We start from the raw sequence: 18473 nt of genomic DNA on the forward strand, positions 1-18473 counted from the left end.
GAAAGAACAGAAATATCTATATTCTGTCCCTTCAAGAAGGTAAGTGCAAGGCTAGCAGGAAGATGGTACATGGGACTTGGAGACGAAGGAGTGCATGTGAGCTGCTTCTCTTTTCACCCTGTTTCCTTCCAGGGGTCACTGGGCTGGGCAAAGCACTCAGGCAAACAAGACTCTACCCGACAATCCTCTTTCAGCAAAATTCATTGTGAAACCTCCTTCAGCTTGCAGGGAGGAACTGAAACAACCTCACTCAGTTGAGATAAGTCTTCAGGCCAGAAATGGGAGCCACTTCAAGACAACATGAACCTCCACATCACAGATCAACCAAGAGACCAATTCCTCTCTTCATCTGGAGAAAGGAAGAACAAATATGCTTCTCAGGACTCAGAAGCACAGCCCTTCAGAAATGCCCACAGAAAATGAACTACTTTATCTCGTAGTTGACAAAACAAAGCTCTAACTCAGAACTTCAGTATTTCATTCTATTGCTGATGATCTTTTTGCCTCCCTTATCTTTTTATCTGCAAAAGGATGCATAAAGGCTTCAGCTACCAGCAAGTTGAAGCATTTGGCTTGGCTCAAAAAGGCTCAGAACACTTCAGTGTACCTTTATCATCTAAGGGGTTACACTTACAGAGCTTCACTATGTAACTTTCACTCACATCATTATTTAAAATCAACATCAAAAAAGAGTAGTATTATCAGGTCATTTGTATTGGGGTTTTCAAATTAAATGAGAACAGGACACACACAGTGCTTTGTGTGTGTTTACAAAGACTTCTCCAGAGGAAATTATTTGCTACAAAGCTCTGAAGTGAAACATCAACATCAACCAAAATTAATATGCAGCAGACTTGGTTAACAATGGCATTTCTCCAGCATCACAAGCAAGTGGTGAATGAGGTTTTGATTCTATTTTTAATATCCTTTTCCTCCTGCTGAAAAACACTGACTGTTCCATACAACTTTTGTATCGGGAAGTTGCATTTGTTACCTTCAGCAGTTAAAAAAACCCTGCTTGTTTCCAAATGTTAAAATGCTGAGACTAGATTTTCTGCCGGACTTCTACTTAGTGACCACATTATTAGCTCTAATTATTGATTTTTACTTTTTTAACAATTGTTGCTTCAGTCATGCAATTGGAGCATCTCACCACAGTCTGTTCTGTTGAGGGGATCACTGCAAAATACAGTCAAACAGTTTGTTCTCCTCAGCTGAAGTCCATACCCAGGCCCTGGATCTGCAGCGATTAGCAAGGAAGCAGGGAGGGAATGGTGACTTTTCCATTGAGAATTCCAATCAGATTTTTCCAAATTCAGAGCATCCTCTGCTGGACAGATCCGGTTGCTTTCCAGCAGCTGACTGTACCAGTGTAAAGTAGGTGAAAGCACTCATGGCAGCAAAAGCATTTCTGTACCCTAATATCTAAGTACTTCAGAATATGCAACATATTTAAATGAGGCAGGAAAGTACAATCATCCCCATTGTAAGAGAAGCAACTTGGGCCCATCAGTGGCCACAGTTAAGCTGTGGCTAGTCAAGCTATCTTAAAGTCAAACAAAGTGGCAAGCACATGCTATAGGACTTAAAAGTGATTTAGTATTTCCCCCCAAAATAGGGATTCTCCCTAGCAGAATCAAAGTGAAATCCACCATGCAGTTTGGTAATCTGTAAAACACTGCTTTGTTGCAATCTGTTGTGGCTGTATTCCTTAATGGGAATATTGCATATCCCCTGACAATGTCATTTGTCTCACAGATTCTTAAAACAGAAGGAAGGTTGAGTCTTTTCATACCTGTGTCCTATTCAGAGAAGTCTCCTTCCCATACCACTGCATCCAGCCAGTGCATTAAATAAACCCCAGCACACACATCACCTTAATACATCCTGCATATCTTCTCCATCTGCTGTCATCTGTCTCTTCCTCACAATTGCATTGGTTTGTTCACAGGAAAACCTGTAACATGTCTAAACAATATTACCTCAGCACAGTGATGGGTCACAAACCGTTCATTACTAAGCAGGGACAAGATCTCAGGATTGCAATCCATGGAAAAAAAATGCAAGGGCCAAAAAACCCAAGTCCAGTCAAGCGTCAGCTACTATTTGGAAAGAAAGGGGTAAAAAAACTATCATCATATAAATCCATGGTGTCCCTACCCTGGATAGGATTTTGAGCAGTCCCTGTTCTTTCTGCTATAAGGAAAAAAGAGGATGATTTGATGATATGACTTTGATAAAAGTTATGGAGACAGCTTCCAGCAACAATTGACTGGGATATATTCCAGGAAGTGCTTTAGGAGCACCATCTGAGCATGCAGGGATAAGATTGTGAAGGCTAAAGCTACACCAGAGTTAAAACAGGTGAGGGATCGGAGGACAATAAGAGGATCTGTAGGTACATTAGAAGAAAAAGGAGGAATAAGGAAATTGTGGCATTGCTACTAAATGAGGCAGAGCACTAGTGGCACAGGACACAGAAAAGAATATGTCAGTGCCATCCCTACTGGCATGGTGTGGTCTTGGGGCTCCCAGATTCCTATGGATAGTAGCAAAGCTTGAGGTAGAAAGATGCTGTTCTTGAAAGAGGAAGCTACGGATACTTGGACAAACTGCACATATGTAAGCTCATGGGATCAGATGGAAAGCAACAAAGCACACTGAGAGCTGGCCAATGTCATTGTGAGACCACCTTCTGCCATCTCTGAGTGATCCTGGTGTTTGTGAGAGATCCCTAAGGGACAGAGGCCCCTGGGGTATGGAGATCATGGAGGATGCCATGAGCAGCTTCACCTGAAACTCTGGAAGATTATTTCCAGACTCAGTAAGACCAAGAAGGTGGCTGGAAACAGCCAGCATGGATATCCCAAAAGCAAATAATGCCTGACCAGCGATGAAAAGGCTGGCTATGTAGGTAAAAGGAGACCAGATGATGTTGTTTACTTGGACGTAGACTGTGACATGCTTCCCCATAGCATCCACATAGTCAAGCAGGAGATGAGGACTGGACATGTGGGATCTACAACAGAGAAAGGGAAAAGCAGCAAGACAGTGCATCTTCCAGATCCAGTTTTCTCAATATTACTATTTCTGAGGTAACAGGAAGGCTCGTGGCACAATAAACTGTGGCCTGAATCTGAAATTCTAATACAAGAAAGTTGGCAGCTTTTGCTACTGTGTGGGAGAGAGCCTCCAGATGCAGAAGGGTTGTGCCCATTCCAGTGATTATTTTTAGATGATTACCAATGTCCATCTGAGCACAACAATGAACCCTGCTTTCAGATCACACTGAAGTACAAGAATACTTTGTTCAGTCCTAATATTTCCTTTATAGATCTGTCTACTATGTTCCCTCTGAGTATTAGGACTCTGCACTGATGTATAATGATGTTGTTTAAGTCCACTGGTCTTACCAGCTATTACCCTGCAACATACATATTAGGACTTCCATAACTGTGCTAAAAACTAATACATCCGTTCTTCTTAAACTTGTTTCCTGGCCCAGACCTTGGCTTCAGTATCATGTTATTGAGAATTTATGTTTACGGTTTTAACAGCTTATTCTAACATTTGAGAACTTCTCATATTCCTAGTTTACACTTTTAAAAACAAAACAAAAAAACCCCATGCTTTCTGCCACAATAAAACCATCTCTCTTTAATTTTCCTTATTAGGGGATAATGTACAAAACTTTCAGATCGGTTTTCCTTTTTTTCCTTTCTTCTTACTCCTTCTCCCCTTCTATGCTTGCAGATCCACATATTTAAAGCTCAAAAATTCAACATCCCAAAAAAGTCATATTTTGCATGTGTTGGCCAATTCTGAAATTATTTGATCAACCTCCTTTCAGCATTGACCTGCCAAAATGCAACTTTTCCTTGTGTTTTCAAAATCCCACAGAAACACTTGCAACAGTTAGGCCTAGTTGTAGGTAGGGGAGGGAAAGGAATTAGCCAGGAGGCAGTGGAGAAACTATTCATTAGAGCAGAGAAGCAAGCCAGGCCTCAGGCAGGGCTGATCGGAGGATCAGAGGGTTTCTTGCCCAGCCTTCAGGCTGCATCCCTGAGCCTCACTCCTGACCCTTCCTAGCCCTAGTCAGCTCTGCCCTTTGTGGCCCCCAGGGTGTTGGGTTTGAATATCACCAGGCTTGGTGACCTAAATTACACTATGGTGGCCCTCTGCCCACCACTGCAGGCTGGGACAGCAGGGTTGTTCCCACATTAAGAAAACTTCCCAGCTCTTGGTCTCCCCATCCTTTCCTCGCTTGCCTGCCAAGGGGCTGGACAGGGAGGATTGGCCAGGCCTGGTACTGCCTGTCATCTCATGCTTAGGCCGGCATATGGCTCCGTCGTGGGCTCCCCTCCAGAGGTCACTGGCTGTTCCCCTTCCAGCATTCCCTCCTGATGGCCGGGCCTGGCTGCCTGCCCAGATTAAACCTGATAAACCCTGGGTGGGCTGCCATGGGGCCCGCCAGTCAGGCCGGAATCTGTGGTAGGGCTCAGTGGGGACTTGCCGAGGGCATGGAGTTGGTGACGGCCGCTCTCCTTGTACACAGCAGGGATGGCCCCTTGCTGTGCTGGCGATCCCTGGGCTGTGCTCGGGCCTCCATGGCTGCAAGCGCAGCTGGGCATGCATTTATGTGTGTGTGTGTGTCTGTGCATGCAAGGGTCTGTACGTCTGTGTGTGCATCCATGTGCACCCACATGCTGCCATGTATCAGCATGCATGCACATATGTGTGCACGGGTGTGACATGTGCACGTGCCTTCCCATATGCAAGAGCACCTGTGTGTGCTCGTGGGCATGTGCAACCCTGCATACGTGCCTCCTACGTGTGTCTTTATGTGTATGTCCCAGGGTACGTGTGCCTGCATGTGGGTGCGTATGCATGAATATGCACCTGTCAATCTGCACACGTGTGTGTAACGCATGTGTCTGTGTGATATGTTTGTATATGTAAATGTCTGTATATGTGTTTATGTACATGTGTGTATGTGTATATGTATAAATATGTGTGTATGTATGACTGTGTGCAGGGAGGGATCTGTATATTTGCGTGTATGTGGTTGTGCATGTATACGTGTGCATATGTGTGTATGCATATATGTGTATGCCTGTATATGTGTATTTGTATATGTGTCTGTGTGTGTGTGTGTGCCTGTATATGTGTGTATGTGTGGGGGTGTATGTATATGTTTGTACGTGCGTGTATACGCCTGTGTATGCGCACACACACGTGTCTGTGTGTCCATACGCGCCTGCACCGCTGTGTGCGCGCCTGTACCCGCGTACGTGTCCGCCACGTACGGGGTCAGTGCGCGCTCCCGCGGTCCCCGCCCGCGGGCCGCCCCCCCCGCCGCTGCCGCGAGAGCGCACGCGCAGTCCCACGCGCCGGGCCGACCGCCGCTCCCCGGCCCCCACCCCACCGCCTCCCCCTTGCCCTCTTCCAACATGGCGGCCTCCGCCTCGCGCGCGCGGGTGCGCAGGCGCCGCCCCGCCTCGCCCTCTCCGCCGGGCGGCGCCGCAGGCGCACAGGGCCGAAAAGCGCCGGCCCGGCCGCTCTCTATGGTTCTCCGCGGTGGATAGCGCGCCGCGCCCTCGCCCCCGCCGCCCGCGCTGCACGCCGGGACACGGCCGGTCCGCCCGCCCGCCCTCCCTCCCGCCCCCCCGCGCGCTCCGAGCCTGCGCCGCGCCGACATCCGCGTTGTCCCAAGATGGAGGCGCGGGGCTCGCGCTGAGCGCGGCCCGGCCCGGCACAGCAGCGGCAGCAGCAGGAGGAGCAGGAGCAGCAGCAGCAGGAGCAGCAGGAGCAGCAGGAGCAGACGCGCCCGCCCGGCCCGGCCGCCTCTCCCTCCCCGCCCCGCCAGGCCGCAGCTCCGGCGGCACCAGCAGCGGCGGCGGCGGCGCCTCCTCGCCCGCGGCCCGGCCCCGAGCGCGGCGCGGCCCCCGCATGAGCCCGGGCGGCGGCGGCGGCGGGAGCGCCCCGGAGCAGCGGCCGCGGCGCTCAGGTCCGTGTGGGCACCGCGCAGGGCGGGAGCGGGGATGGCGCCTGGCTCACGCCGACCCTGGAGGGGAGGGAGCCGCGGGAGAGGCGGCCCTGCCCGCTCCTCGCCGCCAGGGTGGGGAGGGCGGATGGGAGGCGGCGGCTCCGGGGTCCTCTCCCGCTCCTCGGGAAGCTCACGGTGCGGGGTCGGCCCGGCGCTCCTCGGGAGGGGGAAGGCCGGCCGGGCGGGTGGCTCCGGGCTCCCCCCGCCCCCCAGGGAGACCAGGTTCGCCGGGCGACCTTGGGTGAACCCGCCTGCCCTGCCTCAGCTGCCCGGCCGGGGGCTGCTCCGCGGGGCTGCCCGGGGCATGGGCCGGCTCGTTGCCGTCAGCGCGGCCGCTGCGGTAACGGGGAGTGCTGCGAGGGTCTCTGACCACTGTGCAGGGCCTGCTTCTCAAAGTGGCTCCGTTCACTTGCTCGTGTCACCTCCTGCGCAGCCTGAGGAGTTGGGTCTGCTCACCTGTGCGCGGGCAGCCTTGACGATGCATGTGATCGGTCGCTCCTGATTGCGGCTCTTTCTGGGCTTCAGTTTTTAAGCAGTATTTCTTTTAAAGGATGTTATGGTTCACTGTTGATTTGTAAATCAGGTGTCTAAGATGATGTGTTGTGGTCGTTCAGAAGTTACTACTGCTTAGGAAACAAAACATGTTCCACAACTCTCCTTTAAGTGGCAGGAACCTGTAATCTCTAGACTTGCAGTTATTCCTTTTTATATTTCCCTCCAGTTAATGGAAATACTTGTTTATGTTTCCTTCTGTGTAATGTGTCTGATATTCTAACTCTGAGACAAAGCATGTGTCTCGCACATCACTTCAGGGATGCTCCCTCTGTCTGTGTGGAAACTTACCTGCCTCAGTAGGAGTCTGCAAACCTGAGGCCCTGTGAGAACTTGGCTTCTCAGATTCGTTTTGTCGTGCCTCTTGCATGTCTAGCAAAAAGTTGCTCAGTGGAAAATTGTACCCAATTTTCGCTTTGATTTCCTAACGAGGTAAGACTTAGGTGGTTGTATTGTCAGTTTATCTTTTTTTTTTTTTCTGACTGGCTGACTGGTTTGAAAGGGAGAGGTCTAAGAGATAAGATTAAGTTCCTAATTCATGCAAATAGCATCCACTTAGAGATTCCCTGCTAAGGGAGAAGCTAGGCTCTTAGAGGTTGTACTGTGTTGTTGAACACCTATGACTGGTGGGGGAGAATAGTGCAGGAGGTGAGAGGTACCTCTTGATAAGAATGAAAATTGCTGGAAAATGGGCTTTACAGTTTTTACAAACTCCTTGGTTTGGATGGTGGCACAGAATACTTTATGCCCTTTTGTCATGGAAACAGTTTTAGGTACTTTTGAGAAATTGAAAAACATGGTAAAACTCAGCTTAATGAGTGTGTTGAATTGAAAGTATGAAATGTGCATTGCTAAACTGTTACGGATACGTGAAGAAAACTATCACTTATGTTTGTCTTCTAAAACAGGTGCAGTTTGCAGTGGTTGTGGCTTGTCTTCCCAATAGTAATATTCTGTCAACTCAATACAGAAAAACATTCAAAGAAGACCTAGTCCACTGCTTATTTTTACAAAGCTGAAAAATATCTTTAATTGAAGTTATTTCTGTGCAATATTACAGATGCTTCATCTCTTTTACAAATACCTTCCATTCTGTTGTAAATGTTTGCTGTTTAATGTAGCACCTTTCCTACTGGAATTAACAAGTTAATTTTGTTTATCGGAGTTGTTTGCTATTTCTCTTGACTGGAGTGTCCTGAGTATATCGCAGGAATTTAGAAATAAAAACACCAAGCTAGGTGGCAATATCAGTGGTTGATTTGTTTGGGTTCATTTTGGGGTATGGTTCTGTGACTATGTAGAAAAAGTCAGGCTTGAAAAAACAGATACTTTTTCACAGCAGTGTGCTTCAAAGCCTGGATTTCTCAGTCTAGGTCCTCTTCAGAACTCTAAAGGTCTGTGGGTTCGATCTTTTTTTTTCAATACCAAACAAGCCTTTTAGTCTTTTTTTTTTTTTTTAATTGCTGCTGTTACTTACAAGCATGCAAACAATGATTCTTTTGTGAATGGACTTTGAAAGTGGGTGTATATATTAAATACATATAGGGATGTTCTCAACTTGTTAGAGCACCTTGAGAGCACCTGTTCTAATTGACTTGAGAAAACAAAACAGGTTCTTTTTCATATAATTTAACTTCTCTTTCAAAAGTATGAAATGACATATGTACCACAGTATCAAATCATGTCTGTTTCATTATGATTATGTCCCTTGTTGACATTTTCTTCACTAGTTCTCTGAAATCACAGGTTCTATTTAACCAAATATATAATGGGGGTAGAAATATCTTTGAGTTGAGTTGTAAGTAATAAACATGTTTAATTGTGAACATATTTAAGCATATAACATTTTTATAAACAATAATTAGTGTAGTACATGATATGACACTTATGATGGAATTAATTTAGTGATTACAGTTTGTAAATATGCATCATCTTAATTTTTGCTGTGCAGGAAAGAGTTTTCTTCCCCCCTCTGCTATGCTTAGTTTCAGTTTACTTAGTGATTGTCCAGAGAGAATTCATCTTTTTTAAGCACAGGAAATGTCTTTCTCCCTCCCCACACCAGTGTATTCATACACTTGAAGATAAAAACCACTAATTCTTAAAAATAAAACATGCAATTGAGGGGGAAGGGGACAGAATTCATTAAGTATGTAGGCATATATCTGATTTCCAGCATCAGTCTTCATTTCTGGTACTGTGGGCCAGGTCTTCACTCTAATTAATGAATTGATACTGATTTTTAAACAAAGGAAGCATGTTTTACAATTTTTCTGAATTACCCTGTATATTTAAGGTAGTTTTATAGTTCCACAGAGAAGCAGTGTTGAAAAGTTTCCTGTCATTAATCAAATTCTGATTTGTGCACGGAAGGAGAGAGTTAATACATTTGCTACCAGGGTCTGTAATGAAAAAATCTAGAGTATGTTGTTTACTTTAAAAAAAAAAAAGAATTACTGCTTCCCCTCCCTCCTAGAAATGTGCTGTAAGCATTGCTAAATAGTTCATTCCCTGAGACAGCAGCAATGAGCAAAGCTCTTGTTTGAAGTTAATTCTGTCACCTTAAATACTTTGACCTCAACTTTACTGCATTAACTTCTGGTATTTGCAGGCAGTGCCTGACAGCCTCATAAGGTTGTGTTGCCCCTGAAAAAAGTTTGGAAAAAAACTGGTTCATATGAATAGTAATGTGTGTAACATATTTGGTTGGCTAGCAGAAAGCCAGCAAATACAATCTAGAGGTAATATTTTGTAAGGAAGCCACACTTCAGTAGCTGCACCAGCTGGTGACATATTTCTTCAGAAAATAACCTCACAGGAGAAACATGAAAAAGAAAATGAAACAGTGTTGAGATCCAGGTTTGGCAATGTAACATGTGACTAAACAGCACTTTAAATTACTATTTTTGAATAGTTCCACCTTACTGTGGCTAGGAGTGACAGAACTTATGGACAAAATAACTTACTGGGTGCAAAATTACATTATAAATTAATTACCATGATGTTCTGTCTCAGAAAATACTCTTATGAATGAATCTCTTAAAGGAAGCATTAACTACTTCTTACTTACTTTAATAGGTTGAACCTGCTTCCCTGTATTATGCAAACTTATGAATGGAGGAAGGGGTTAGAAGTCAGTCTTTACCAATATTCTTTCCATGACCATCCTGTATGGCTCTTTACCCATGTTTTACAGAGTGGTGAAGAATTAGAAGCTGCAGTTGTTCAGCTGAGTGGAAATAAATGGGTGGACTTCCCTCTGGACCCTCACTTCACTGTCTTAGGTAAGAGGGGTGATCTGCTTCTTTTGAAGCAACTTGCATTTCCTTAGAGCAGAAGTGTATGTGTTTTAACAGAAACTTCTGGTTAGCAAAGCAGAGGTTTGAATGCTTTTTTTTTTTCAGTCTGGTGGCTTGAAAAGGGTATTCACAGAATGTAGCTGTCCCAGTACTTTTCATTGAAAAGTGTTACTGTTTGCATTCGTTCAAATAACTTTAAAAACATTCTTCATGTACTAACATGATTTCTTTTTGAAATTCATGCTTATTTTATATAGTATGCCAAAAGTGGGACTGTCACCAGAGGTGGATCACAGCAGTGATGATTTAGGACAAACTTGAGCTGGTGTACCAGTTGACTGCTTAATATGGAGTGGACTACTTTTTTGTTCCATAGACTTGGAATAGTTTAGGTTGGAAGGGACCTTTAAATGTCATCTAGTTCAACCTCCCTGCAATAAGCAGGAATGTTTTCAACTGGGTCAGGTTGCTCAGAGCCCCATCTAGCTTGACCTTGAATGTTTCCAGGGATGGGACATCTCCCACCTTTCTGGGCAACCTGTTCCAGTGTTCTACCACCCTCATTGTAAAAATTTCCTTTCTTATATCTAGTCTTCATCTACCACCTTTTAGTTAAAAACCATTACCTCTTGTCCTGTCATATCAGTCCCTTGTAAAACGTTTGTCCTCATCTGTCATATAAACTGCCCATAACTACTGAATGGCTGCAGTCAGGTCTCTCCAGATCCTTCTCTTCTCCAGGACGAAAACTCCAACTCTCTCAACCTTTCCTCATAGGAGAGGTACTCCAGCCCTGTGATCATTTTTGTGGCCCTGCTCTGGACTTGCTCCAGCAGATCCATGTCTTTCCTGTGCTGAGCACTCCAGAACTGGGTGCAATACTCAAGGTGGGGTCTCAGAAGAGTGGAGTAGAGGGATAGACTTGCCTCTTTCAACCTACTGGTCCTGCTGCTTTTGATGCAAAACAGGATACATTCTGGTCTGCAACCCACCAGTATATCCAAGTCCTTCTCTGCACAGTTGTCAATTCCCTCATCCCTCAACCTGTATTGATACCAGTGGTTGTCCTGACCCAGGTTCAGGACCCTGCACTTGGGCTTGTTGAAAGAGGTTCCCATGGGTCCACTTTTCAAGCTTGTCCAGGTTCCTCTGGATGGCATTCCGTTCCTCAGGCATGTCAACCACACCACACAGCTTGGTGTCATCTGCAGGTTTGCTGAGGGTGCACTAAAATCCCACTGTGTCAGTGAAGATACTAAACAGTGCTGGTCCCAGTACTGGATACCAGCTGCCATTGACATCCATCTGAACACTGAGCTGTTGACCTTCTGCATGCAACCATCCAGTCAGTTCCTCTACTGCCAAAGAGTCCAACCATTAAATCCACATCTCTCCAATTCAGGGTGAAGGGTGTTGTGGGGGACCATGTCAGAGGTCTTACAGGAGTCCAGCAGACAACATCAGTAGCCCTTCCCTTGTCCAAAGATGCAGTCACTCTGTCATAGAACAGCACTAGGCTGGTCAGGCAAGACTTGCCCTTGGTGAAACTGTGCTGGCCACCTCAAATCTCCTCCCTGTCTTCCGTATGCCTTCATGTCCAATGCTTTTGTGGCATAACATCAAAGCTGTGACCTAAATAATTAAAGACAAAATTTATGTGTATCAAAAACTATAGCATAGTTTGAAACCCAAGGGGAATGTGATCTCGATGGGTTGTGCATCATCCAGTAGGATCACAAGCAGATAATCATGCAACCTGTATTTGAGGTTTGTAGTTGCTGCATAACTATCTGGCAACAATTAGTCCATATAGTTTGTTTTTCATTCCCTTACCATGTGAGGACTGTAACAGAACTTCTGCCTTGACTGAGATGGAGTTCTAGGTGTGAAGCTAGTTCATCTCTCCTTCTCGGAGAGGACCACTGTCTTTGCTTCCATTGGCAGACCCCTTTTGGGACTTGTTAATACTTTCTTTTTAATCATTACACCAAAGAAGTTGATGAAATGAGGAGATTAGGATGACAAACACTCTTCTCCCTTACCTTTAGGAGCTGCGCGCAGAGGAGGCACAAGAGCGATCAGTATTGTGTTGCCAAGCTTGCACAGTGCCCAGAGATGCCAGGCTTGTCCAGGCAGCCAGGCTCTGGCACTACTTGTGTGCTCCTGCTCTGGTATGCTCTGTGGAACCCACGTTGGAGCAGCTGCAGTTCAGCAGGCTTGGGGTATTAGACTGTGGTGGAGTGGCTCTTAAAGGAGCTGAAATTCTATAGAGGGACATATGTCAAAATACTTCAAGAAAGGCTATCATAGTTGTAGATGAATTTTTTGTTTGCATTATGGTTAGTCATTTGAGCTGGCTACTCTCATGCTTAAAATATTTTTATTTTACAGTGTGGTGTTTTTAATTTTCTCAAAAGGAATCAAAAACTTTTGGAAAGCTAGGTAATACTGAAGAAGTTTACCACTACCATAGAATTTCTGTTTCTATTACAATGTTTCATCTTTCTTATTTGTATAGCCATATTCAGATAACGATTGGGGTTTTTTTCATAGTGAGATCTCATGTCCAAAGTCTTGGTGATGAACATTATGGTTTATTATGTGTATACACCCTACTTTATTTTTAGAAAGTCCAAGGTATAATAGTGTACACTGGCTGAGTAGCAACATCTAGGCGTGTTTCAGCTGTTGTAGGAAAACTTGCTTATTATAGACAATAGAAATAGATACTTAAGAGTCCACACAGCCTGCAAATCCCATCAGAATTCCAGGACAAGGGAATTCCTGAGAGAGTGTATCACTTCTGTGAAACACTGGTATTTCTTGGTTGTGAAGGCTGAGCCCTCTACACAGTAAGGTTGTGATAAATACTCCATTTGCAGGATTCCTATAACCTGAATATCTTATCGAAAGAAGGATCTTTGTGAATACTTTTATTTGGCTGATGTGATTTTGGTTAAATTTGATTAACATTAAGAATGTCAGCTGTGGAAGAAAATTATTATTAATTGAACTTCAATATTTGAAATTGTGTTAGAAAATGGAAATAAAAAAAATAATACTAAGTAAAATACCTACCATTTTCTTTAGGGTAGTGCTCTCAGAATTTTTTCTTCTGTTCCTGTTGTATGGCAGTTATTGAAAAAAACCAGGCAAACACAACAACCCAAATACACAAGTGGAAGATATCATTTAAGCACTGGTAGAGGTGATTTATGGTATCTTTTATCAAGCCAGATATGAGAATTACTAAGCATTTTTTGTAATTTATAATTAATTTCTTAAATATCTTGCAGTTCTGTATAGTACTGTGTGGTTAATTCAGTAGCTTACAAGTCTGTGTTATTATAATCCAGTGTGCCTTGAAGTTTCTTTTTCTTGTTGAAAATGTATGACATAGTTGTAAACAAGCAACTCCTTTGGCTCTGGTCATGTGACAGATCAAGATTTTTTTTTTGAATGTTGAGTGGAAGCAATAGTGTTGGCCATGATTTTAGTCACACTGGCCATTTACAGTTTTTTAACCAGATGTGGCTTAGTGCTAATGAAGAAGTATTCTAAAGGTGAATATGAAAGCATGTCTGACTTCATGAAATCATTTTCATTCCTTTTAGACAAGCATTACAGATCCTTATTTCGTTTTGTTGTTGGCCATGTAATCTTTGAGCATGTTTTTAGTAGACTACTGTCTCTGTTCTGCCTTAGTCGTGGCTGGTGGGGACAGATTGAAGAAGAAGTGGAAGTCCAGGAATTTCAGTTTTGCGTTGCTGGAATTATTTGCTCTTCTACTAACTGCGTGTTATTATGCAAATCCGCTGTCTAACCTCCTCCTTGGTTGTCTTATTTGCTCTATCAATTGTACTGTCCTACACTACTCCATAGCTTCAGTTATGTTCAGAAAAGTCATGTTCTTTTCTCCTATTGCTGAGCAATATTCGTAAGATCCCTGGTAAATGTATTTGTGATACTTTTTCATGCTGCACCTGGTGCTCTCCTACTTTGTGCACGCTGAAAATTGGTGGGTTTGTACCTTAGAGGAGAATGAGAGAATTTTATGTGGATGACATTGCTCTGTGTATGTACAGGAACAAATACATACATTGAAGTTTAAGATGGAAGTCCTGCTATTCAAGGTGTGAAAATATTGGTCACGTTTGTTAGAATACTTGTAACTGAATGTCTAATGGAGTTACTGTAAATGAAGAATTATTCTTCAGTAGAATATAAGGGATTCTGGATTTCTGCTGTTGATATGGAGTTGAAGTTTCCAGACAGGAAAATCATCAGTTACTGTTTCATATTGTTCAGATAAATTTTTCTTTTTTTCATCTGACTGGCAGTACAGTTTTATTGATACTGTTGTGTATCATTGATCCCAACTCTGCAGAAAGCTATGTAATTTTTAGAATTTTTTGTCAAAGTAACAGTCTTATTTTATGAAACAGATAGGGTGCCTTATATAACTATTTTTTAATACAATAAATTGTGTATAAACTGTTAGTGCTTAGAGCTTTACTGGCAAGACTCTGTTGATCCAGGATACTCCATTTAACCTTCCTGATAAAGAAATGAGCCCTTGGCACTAAATGAGGTTTGACATATTTTAAGATAAACCTGAATCTCCTCTTAAAGTAACCAGGATTTCCTTCATGAGAACTCTGATCTATATTGGAGATCAACCTAAATCAGCTGTGTTGGATTTTTTTGTTCTTACTAGAGTTTTTAAACCAAGAAGTTACGTATCAAATCTTCATGGTACTGAAAACGTGATACTCTGTGCCAAATGACTAATTTTTTGGAAAGTAATTGCTGGATTTCATAGAATCAGGGAGTGATTTGGGTTGGAAGGGACCTTAAAGATCATCTCGTTCCAACCCCCCTGCCATGGAAGGAGCACCTTCCACTAGACCAGGTTACTGAGACCCCAATTCAACCTGGTCTTGAAGACCTCCAGGGATGGGAAGTCCTGTAGTATCACTACAGAAGAAAGAATAGGGAACACTCTATGTATGAACTTTCTGCTTTTATAGCTTCCCTAACATAATAAGTATTTTCTGGTGTGTTTTTTTATAGGAAGTATGATTTAGTTTGGGAAGTTATATGGTTTAGTTTTAGTTAGTCTTGTGAGGAGGAGGGAGTTGGGTGCAATGATCCTTGTTAGGTCCCTTCCAAGTTGACATATTCTATGATTCTGTATTTCCTTTATTTGCAGACTTGTAGCTAATTGAATAGTCATTCTTGAATGTATTGTCTTGGAAGTCGTATTGAGCTTCAGGTCGATATGGAGCATGGTGCAAAAACTGAACTGTAATGTTTTGCATTATAGGTACAAGAACTGTAGAAGTCCATTTTGGAATTTGAAAGAGCAAGATTGTGCAGCTTTTGAAAGATATGGTATGTTTATGTTTTCACTTATATTGTTTGTAGTCTAGTAATTATAAAAGCAAATAGTTACACTTTTGTTTCCTGATTAAAAACAAACAAAAAACCAAACCAACAAACAAACCCCCCTCCAAAAGTTGAAAATAAATTCAGGAAGAAATACACATTCATTTTCCCCTTATTTTTTTGTGGTGTTAACTATTACTTAGTTATAATTCTCTAGAAAACTCAGTTATTTGATTTTTCTCGGAGAAAATAAATACTGGTGGTATCACATTGATGAATTCCCTTTTGATTTAAAACAAACTCAGCATCATGCTGCTAACGTTCATTTATTTCTCCATGGATTAGATAAGAATTGGTGTATTTCTGAAAACTGTGTGGGTTGGTTTTATTTGCTACTGAGCATATTTACAGTGAGGCTTTTACACCCTTTAGGTATGACTTGAAAAGTAAGTTCAGAACTACTAGAAAACTTACACAATCATCAGTGTAAGTCAAGATTACAGATGGGAATGCTGTGAATTACAGAAATATAATCTTTTCTAGCAGTGTTAACATAAACCCATGGCACATGTATCTCTTTTTGTATAGGCTCTTAAGTGTCCAACCAGTTGAAAAACATGTATGTGTATTGCAGCAACGTTGGAACTTGAACTTGTAGTTATTTTAATTTCCATTTCCTATATTCTGCCATAGTTCTGTGGAGGTACCTGGAGATGCACCACTTTGTAGTGCCTTTTAAGTCCTGTAGTTCTGCATCTTGGTACATAAAGAATTTTTGAAACTTTTTACATCACTGCATTCAGAAAACCAATTATTAAGCTAATTTTTCTACCATATTAAATAGGTCTCTTAATGCATATATAAGATTGTATGTAGTTACTTCAACAACAGCTTCTAAGCTATGTGTGTACTTCTACTTTTAACCCCTTAAAATGTGGTAAAGAGCTCAGTAACTGCTGATAGGAGTTTTTTGTGCCATGGGTTTATGTCTGGATTTTTCTGTTGAAGGTAATTAACATAGGAATGTACTTAAAGTTTTGAAATCTCAAGTTTGCAGAAAAGTTGTTGGATGTCTTTTTAAGTTCTTTTTTGTAGGAAGCTATAGATAGGTGCTAATAATAAGATTAATTCTAAGCTGAAACTTTAACTGTAGTGTGTACTAATTTAAAAATTGTAAATCTCTCAAAAAGCTACAATGTTACATTATCACAATCCAGATGTTCCTGAGAGAATTGTGTAGATTGGTCCTTTACTCTAGCAGGCATCTGGCAGGTAGTGTATATTCATTTTTGCACCCACAGCACCACTGGGACCACCCACCTGCTTCTTGCTCTCCAGTTCAGTATTAGTTGTGTGTATGATGGCTCTTCTTCAAACCTAAGCCGTTGTTTATTTATTGCCATTATTCCTGCTGGCTGCTTTTTTTCTGGATGTTTAGCTGCTTGCCACTGTATGTGTGCATAGAGTCTTTGTAATGATATGTGCTTCATAAATTGATGGAGAATTCCCCTCTAATCTCCCACAAATGGTGAGTAGTTAATACTGCTGGAATATCAGAAAAGGTGAATGTCATGCTATAAAATTGCATGGTTGCTTGGTCTGAATATAAACTGTATTTAAACAAACACGCTGGTGACACCTGAGACTTGGTGAACAGAAAGGTGCTTTACATGGAAGGCAGCATGAAAAATCAAAAAAGAAATCAAAATAACAGAGCATAAACAAAAGGACAGACAGAATGAAACTTTTAATATTAAAGCTGAAGCAAAGCTGTAAAACTTACCTGAAAGTAACTGAACTTGATCTCTTGCCAGTAAAAGGAGAGATACTAAAAGAAATTTAAATAGATGATTGGATTTCACCTACTGATGTAGGAGGGGCTTTCTGTTCATAACCGTATATCATTTTGGAGGGAATCTGGAGTAACAGGTATAACTGAAATAGAAACAATTTTTTTTTGCTGCAAAAAAATTAGGAGTGTGTTTAGTGGAAGAAAAATCAGTTGTGGTCTAAGTGAAAAATGCAGAAGCTAAAGATAATTTTGAGTCTTTCCTTTTTTAAAAGTGGATAAAATACATCTATGATCTTGCTGAAATAGCAAGCCAAAACCAAATGTTGAAGGCAAAGTCTAGGGTCCAGAGTTGCAGGGACAGTTGTAGAAAACAGAAATAACACACAGGCCTTTAACTTTGCCTTTAGGGGAGGGAAGGAGAGCAAATCTTAGATGCTCTTCTGTTACTCTGTGCTTTGTGAATATCATGGTTTAACCCCAACTGGCAACTTAACACCACACAGCCACTCTCTTACTCCCCCCCAGCAGTGGAATGTGAAAGAGAATGGGAAGAGTAAAAGTGAGAAAACTCATGGGTTGAGATAAAGACAGTCTATTAGGTAAAGCAAAAGCTACACAAGCAAAACAAAGCAAGGAGATTGTTCACCACTTCCCATGGTCAGGCAGGTGTTCTGCCATCTCCAGGAAAGCAGGGAACATGTTAAAGTTACATGTGACTGTTCTGTCACATGAAACAGTGACTTGGGAATGCCATGACTCTGAACATTATTCCCGTTCCTCCTTTTTCCCTCAGCTTTATATGCTGAACTTGACATGATATGATAGGGAAATGATTTTTTGGTCAGCTGGGGTCAGCTGTCCTGGCTGTGTCCCCTTCCAACTACTTGTGCCTGCTCGTGGGTGGGGTGAAATCACAAAAATTGTCAAATCACAAGGCATTTTCTTCTATCTTCACGTTGCCTTCGTAGCTCTTTTCTACTACTTCTGGAACACTTTTGAAGAATAGTGAGTGATTGGAGAACTGGGTTTAAGTTTTGAAGGTGTCTGAAGTACTTTGTGCAGATGAACAGACACTTTTCCATGAATCCTTTGAGTCGTATCTGTCATTCTTCTTGTGATACTGGGAGCATGTATATGTTTGCTCATTGGCTGTGACTGCCTTAGTCACTTCAGATTGTCATTTTCTAGGATAGAACCCAATTCTTTTGGTCTTCTAATGAGCGTGATTTCACATTTGTTGTTATTAGTTGAATTGTTTCATTTACCAGGCAGTGGGGAAAAAAACATATAGATGCCTTATTACTGTTTGGTTGGGTTTTTTGTGGCTCTGTTAGGATTTATATGATCAGGTTGTATTAGTGCTGGTTTATTTTACTGTAGGATCATTAATAATTTG

General features: G+C 42.4%; 1 protein-coding gene across 4 annotated transcripts in view; it reads left to right on the forward strand.

Moving 5' to 3' along the window:
- Positions 1–5930: 5930 nt before the first annotated feature.
- UBE3A (ubiquitin protein ligase E3A) overlaps positions 5931–18473 on the forward strand; it is a 53454-nt gene continuing 40911 nt past the window's right edge. For 2 of the 4 annotated variants that reach the window (XM_050331602.1, XM_050331603.1), the window contains exons 1-3: positions 5937–6007; positions 9795–9882; positions 15224–15291. The gene's annotated coding sequence lies outside the window, so the exon portion shown is untranslated. Of the gene's footprint in view, positions 6008–9794; positions 9883–15223; positions 15292–18473 lie in introns of all 4 variants that reach the window. The other 2 variants (XM_050331605.1, XM_050331604.1) reach the window with 2 other exon arrangements.

The sequence above is a fragment of the Myiozetetes cayanensis genome, unplaced genomic scaffold, assembly GCF_022539395.1.
Source record: "Myiozetetes cayanensis isolate MyiCay16 unplaced genomic scaffold, myiCay2020 scf5-8, whole genome shotgun sequence".
Lineage (NCBI taxonomy): Eukaryota > Metazoa > Chordata > Aves > Passeriformes > Tyrannidae > Myiozetetes > Myiozetetes cayanensis.